The 6,470-nt window shown below is 32.7% G+C and overlaps 1 pseudogene; it reads right to left on the bottom strand.

Moving 5' to 3' along the window:
- Positions 1-610: 610 nt before the first annotated feature.
- LOC132648858 (U2 spliceosomal RNA) lies at positions 611-746 on the bottom strand (annotated as a pseudogene).
- Positions 747-6,470: the final 5,724 nt, after the last annotated feature.

Genomic DNA, 6,470 nt, shown 5'->3' on the forward strand with positions numbered 1-6,470 from the left:
TTCTTCTGCAAATCAACCACTTACTTCTAATAAATGGTTTTTATGCATAAAATTGTCCTACTAGCAGGAAATATTTCATACTTGATTCAGTAGTACATTTCTAGTTTTTCCTGTGATATTCAAATATTACTGTCAGAAGTCATGTTTCTAATCTACATTTTGTTTAAGGGAATTATAAAAACACAGACCATGGTAAAGAACACTAGTCATATCTCCTATAAATGATTTCTGAATAATGTAATCAGTTGTCATTTATATAGAGATGAAGTTACAGAACTTGTAGTTTAAAAATACACAGCAAAGATCTTACATAAAAGAGAGCAACTTTATTACTGGAGACAAAGAAAGGTTTCTTAGCATGGGAGAGCCCTGAATTTTTCTTTGTGTCTTTATTTATAATTTTATTTTTCTGTTCTTGCAAGAACTATATTTTCCTCCTAGTTCTTCACTCAATACCTAATATCTGTCATTCTACAGATTGTAACTTTGACTTTGTTATCACTGAGTTAACAGCTAATATCTACACATAAGTGAATACATACTCTATTTGTTTTCCTGGGATTAGGTTACTTCACTCATGATTGTTTTTTATACTCCAACTATTTACTTGTGCATTTCATTATTTCATTAGTTTAACGGCGAAGAAATGTTCAATGGTGCAAATATACCACATTTGCTTTATCCATTCATCTGTTGGGAGTCATTAGATTCTTCACTTGATCTTAGCCAAAAGGCCGAGAAGCTATAAGATTCTTTACATTTAAGTCTATTGTGGATAGATTAACAAAGAGCATGTTTCTGTGGTAAGAGGAAACATCCTTTGAATAATCGCCCAACTGTGGTGTAGCTGAATCTTGAGGTAGATCAATTCCCATCTTCCTAAGGAACGACGCACTGATTTTCATAGTTGCTGTACAAGTTTGCACTCTCCCCAGCGGCTGTGTTCTAACACAGTTGGAGGAGTATTTCACTTATTCTACCCTCTCCTAGAGTGAACTATCCCTTGTTTTATAGCACTTAGCCATTCTCAGGGTGTAAGATAAAATCTCAAAATAGTTTGCATATCTCTAACTAAGGAGTGTTGAACATTTATTTGTTTCTCAGCCATTTGAATTTTCTCTTTTGAGATTTTTGAGATTTCTATGTCCAGATATGTATCCCAATTTTAATTGGGTTGGTTTTTATTGATATATAGATTTTTTTTAAGAGTCTCGGTGGTGGCAATACACCTTTAATCTCAGGACTGGTCTGCAACAGGGAGGACAGCCAGAGCTACACAGTGATTCCTTAAAAACTCACCAAAACGCGGTTGCTATGTTGACAAGCCAGGCCTGTCCTCACAGAGATCTGCCTGCCTCTGCCTCCTGATTAAAAGCTTTCGATATATAGATTATATACTTTAGATATTAGCTCTTTATTGGCTGTGTAATTAGTAAAAGTTTTTTTTTCACTCTGTGTGCTGTCACTCTTCCAAATGGTAGTATTCTTTACTGAGCAGAAGTTTTTAAGTTTCCTGAGACTTCTAACTTGTTAATTGCTGATCTAACTGCCTAATAAGTCTCTGTAATCTTCCTGCCTCTTCCTTTTCAGTGACAGAATATCAGATCGTAGTAGCAATGTTTGTTTAACATATAACTAAAGTGGGTAACACTTATCTCCAAAGACAATATTGAAAATATAATAACATGATTTGTATGTATCTATACAAAATCTAGAGACCTCAGATGAGAGGAAAGCATGCTATTTGTCTTTCTAAGTCTGCATTAATTCACTTGATATGATCCACCCATTGCATAATCATTTTCATGGAAGCAGAACTTTGTGTCTGAGGGAAAAAAAAAACACTTTGTGTTTCTACCTTTCACTATCCATTCGTCTGCTGTCATTCATCCTACTTGGTTCCATCTAGCTAGTTTGAATAATGCTGAGATAAACATTGACATCCAGATACCTCAGTGATACCTTGTTTGGGGTTATGTCACCTAAACACCCAGAAGTAGTACTTCTGGTCAAGTGAAAGACCTATCATTATCATTTTGTGAAATTAACCCTGTAAGTTCCATAATGTTTTTATTTTATGATTTTAATATTTCTACATATAAATTAAAAGGCTTTCTTGTGAGCATTCTTTTTGTCAGTTGTTATTAAAATGGTGAAAACTTTGATTGAAATGAGAAGGAATTTTGAAGTAGTTTTGAACTGCATTTATCTAAGGGCAGGTGAAGCTGAATGTATTTTCATATGCTTATTCTAAATGTGTATTTCATATTTTGGTAACTGTTTGCTTATTTCATTAGCCCATTTATTTGTTGAGTTGCACTCTTTGCTATTGTTAAGCTTATAATTTCTGTATGCATTCTAGATTTTAATTCTATGTAAAATATAGTGATTCCTATAGCAAATTTTACAGAAAATAATATGATATGACTCTGCTGAATCCATGCTTATGAACCTGGGCTACTGAAACAAATTCTGCTAAGTTGTCTGAAGAGTAAACCTGCTTCTTTATGGTTAAACATATAAGTCAATAGAATGATCACCTCTACAGCTATCCAAGAGGAGAGACACCTATAAGGGAGAAATAATGGTAGAAATAAATGAAATAGGCTATGTGTTAAAAAAATATCTGTAGCATAAATCAATTACAATATCAATGTGCATGACCAATGAAGTAATGAATGTAAGGGATACTGTTACTTAGATGCTCTGGTGCAACAGGCATCATACACAATTCAATATTCTAAATTCTTTTTTCTCTTTTTTATTTTATTTACTTTACATCTTTGTAGCCCCTTCCCATCTCCCCTCCCAGTCCTACCTTCTCTCCTCCCCTTTTCCCAAAAAGGGGAACTCTCTTTTCTATCCACCCCAGCTTATATCAAGTTGGATCAGGACTGAACATGTCTTCTTCCCCTGTGTCAAGACAGTGCCTTCAGGGGAAAGTGATCTAAAGGTAACACATGAGTCTGTGTCCAATGCAGTCCCCAGTTTCCTTACTACAGGACCCACTTGAAGCCTAAGCTGCCCATCTGCTACATCTTTGTAGGGTTCAGTTTATGCCTAGTCTTTCTTTGATGCTTCATTCTCAGCAAACCCTTCTCTGTCCTGATTGGTTGGCTCTGTAGTTAAAGAGATTTAAGTGTTGCTCAATCAGCTGTTATGACTTAATCAAAGGAAATCTGTACTTTTATATAAAAAAACATATATCATTTCAGAAACAGGAACAAAATCAAATAAGAAAATTCCTATACACATAAAGTTTGGAACTTTTACCAAGTCTGGTAAAAAGATAGATAGATAGATAGATAGATAGATAGATAGATAGATAGATAGATAGATAGATAGGTAAAAAGAAATGAAATACTTTCTTATGAGTATTCAAAGCATGAAGAAAGGAGGAGACAAACAGAAATTTATCACAGAAACTCTCAAATTATAAGACAGTCAAAATAAAAGAAAGTAGGAACAAAGAAAGAACCTGAATCTCATAGGCTTAGGAAATTCTGCTCAGATGGAGAAAAATAATGAGTCATTATGAACATTTAGGCTCAAAGTTTTGCTTACTCTAGCATTTCATCTCTATTGGTTTTACATAAGAAACAGGTCCAAAGAAACCAAGTCATGAGAGTCATTGTCTTAACCAGAAGATTATTGAATTGCTAAGAATCCAAAGAATGAATGAAGATGCTGGTGACATGTCCAAAGATAAATGGACTAAACTGTCTTCACATTATGACTTTAAATGGATATGTACAAAATTAAGAAGTAGAGTGGCAACTGTGTTTCCAACATTCTCTCCAGGTGATGTTTATTCTGGGGTTAAAAAAAGACCAGTAAATGTAAGCAGATGGATTCTGAAGAAATCAAAAGCTTGTTTAAATGCAAATTTTTCTAGGAAGAAGAAGCATTCAGAGAAGAAATGATATCTAAATAAATTTTCTTTCAGCAGAATGTTTTCTTGTTCAGGTTTGAAAGAGGCAAACTCAGGTGTCTAATGGAGATTTACTGAAGAACTAAAGCTGGATACCTTTGCAAAAGGAATTTTAGTGCCTCTAAAAGCCTGCTGTCTGAAGCACTTTATTTAGCTATGGAGCTGAACCTGCAATCAAATTACAATCTTTCTCCTTGAATTTTCCATACCAATCTTGACTTCAAGATGAGTTGACACTTCAAGGCATAAAAGTACAATTTAGTCACTCTCTTAAGATCCACTTAACTTCTATGATAACAAGTAACTAATCTGGAAATATATTAATGGGAAATTATGATTTTTAATTAGAAATTTGGGGTGTCTTTTTATGAATAAGGCAGTAATTACTGAATCATAATTTTATATCAATTATTTTTCATCTCATCTGTTCAGTAGTCATAAAATCAATGTTATTCTGAAAGATGGGAAAGAAAATGCCTTTGAATTTAGAAAAAGAAGTTTAAAATTCTCTTTATTGTGTGTGGCAGAGAAAACATAAATAAGACATACATCTTCTATGAAGATACATAATCAAAATGAATCACCTTATGATTTTTGTATATGACATCTATTACTAAACATGGTATAGAATTTGTTAGATTATGTATTCCACAGAATTTAGAGTGTTAATTGCTTAGGAAAAAATCTGAAACAAACTTCATACCACTCACTCTTTTCTGCTGTGGATAAAATGAATATTTAGCAAAGCAAGTTAGCAGTTTGCAAATGTGCAATTAAAATCCTGGCTCTTCACTAATTACATAACACTTAAGTTAAATGGTTTTAATAGACATATAATGATAGCTTTATAAACCTACAGTTACTTATAATCAAACGTAATTTCTATTTCAGTTTTAAAGCACCCATTAAACGACTATTATGATTTTTAAGTAATTTGGGAGACATTTAATGAATACTTTCAAACCTAAATAGCAATTATTTCAAGAGACAACTTTTAATATATAGGCATAACACAGCTATTCATTTGAACATGGAGTTTAAAAGTAACACCAAAAAAAAAAAAAAAAAAGTAATTGGCCTTAAGAATGAGGTTTCAGCCTCTTCCCTAGGGTCTTCCTTATTGTTTAGCTTCATTTAGGACTATAGATTTTAATATGCTTATCCTATATTATGTGGCTAATATCCACTTATAAATGAGTATATACCATATGTATCTTTCTGCTTCTGGGTTACGACACTCAGGATGATCTTTTCTAGTTCCCACCATTTGCCTGTAAATTTCAGGATTTCCTTGTTTTTAATTGCTGAGTAGTATTCCATTGTGTAAATGTACCACAATTTCTGTATCCATTCTTCCACTGAGGGACATCTAAGTTGTTTCCAACTTCTGGCTAATATGAATAAAGCTGCTATGAACATAGTTGATCAAATATTCGTGTTGTATGTTTTACTATCTTTCATATATATGCCCATGAGTGGTATAGCTAGATCTTTTTTTTTCATTTCAATTGAGTTTCTTTATTAACATTAATAAGACTGAGTCCTTCTGTTTGTCTATGAGGTTTCCAAGAATAGCTTTTGATGCCCATATCCCAAGATATATGAAGCATACAACAAATAGCATCATTAGTAGCATGTAATTCTATCGTTTTCCAGTTGTATTTTTTTCTAGTTTATTTCAAATTAATTAATGACACATTCTCTTAATTTGTAACAGTCTGATTCAGCTGTGTGTGACTAGATATAAATCATATTGTATATTCCCTAAGAATCATATCATCAGACATACAGACATAAACAAAAACTATCCCTTACTTCATAATATTAGTACTCTATGTTCAATACCCAAATCTCTACTAGGCTGGATGTCTTGTGTATAGATACCATAATTTTAGCAATAGGAAGAGTTTTAACTTTGTTTTCTGATTTATGATTAGAAACTGCATAGACTATATCCATATGTACAGAAAGAATACTATTTTAGGAGATCCTTCTTGTATCCTACTTTTATTTTGTTACCCAGTATGTAACCATAAGACTTTTTAATAACAGCTATAGAATTTCTAAAACATGTTCAAAAAGCAAGCACACACATCATTCTCTGTGGACAAAGCCTTTTTATGTACATTGTATATATTATATCTACCACATCAAGGACTATTTCTATTGTTTGCATGAATGCAAATAATACATAAAATAACACATAAAAAGTAAAGTAACCTGTCCAAAGTTACAAAGCTTAGTAATAGGAAAAAATTCTGGAATTTAAAGTCACACAAAAAACTCAGTTTCATTTTTGGCCAATGCATTGGACTGCCTCTCAAATTCAAAATAAATGTTTTGTCAGTAATTTAAGTAATTCTCAGATGCTCAAGGGATGTAATTGAAATACATACACATAAAAATTCATTGGATTAATTCACTTTCTCTTTCTTTCCATCTTTCCTTCCTTCTTCCCACCTCTCTCTCTCTCTCCCTCTCTCTCTCTCTCTTTCTCTCTCTCTGAGATAACACTATTCCTAATTTTCTGAGAAAGTGC

This window comes from Meriones unguiculatus, chromosome 17 (genome assembly GCF_030254825.1).
Source record: "Meriones unguiculatus strain TT.TT164.6M chromosome 17, Bangor_MerUng_6.1, whole genome shotgun sequence".
In the NCBI taxonomy this organism is placed as follows: domain Eukaryota; kingdom Metazoa; phylum Chordata; class Mammalia; order Rodentia; family Muridae; genus Meriones; species Meriones unguiculatus.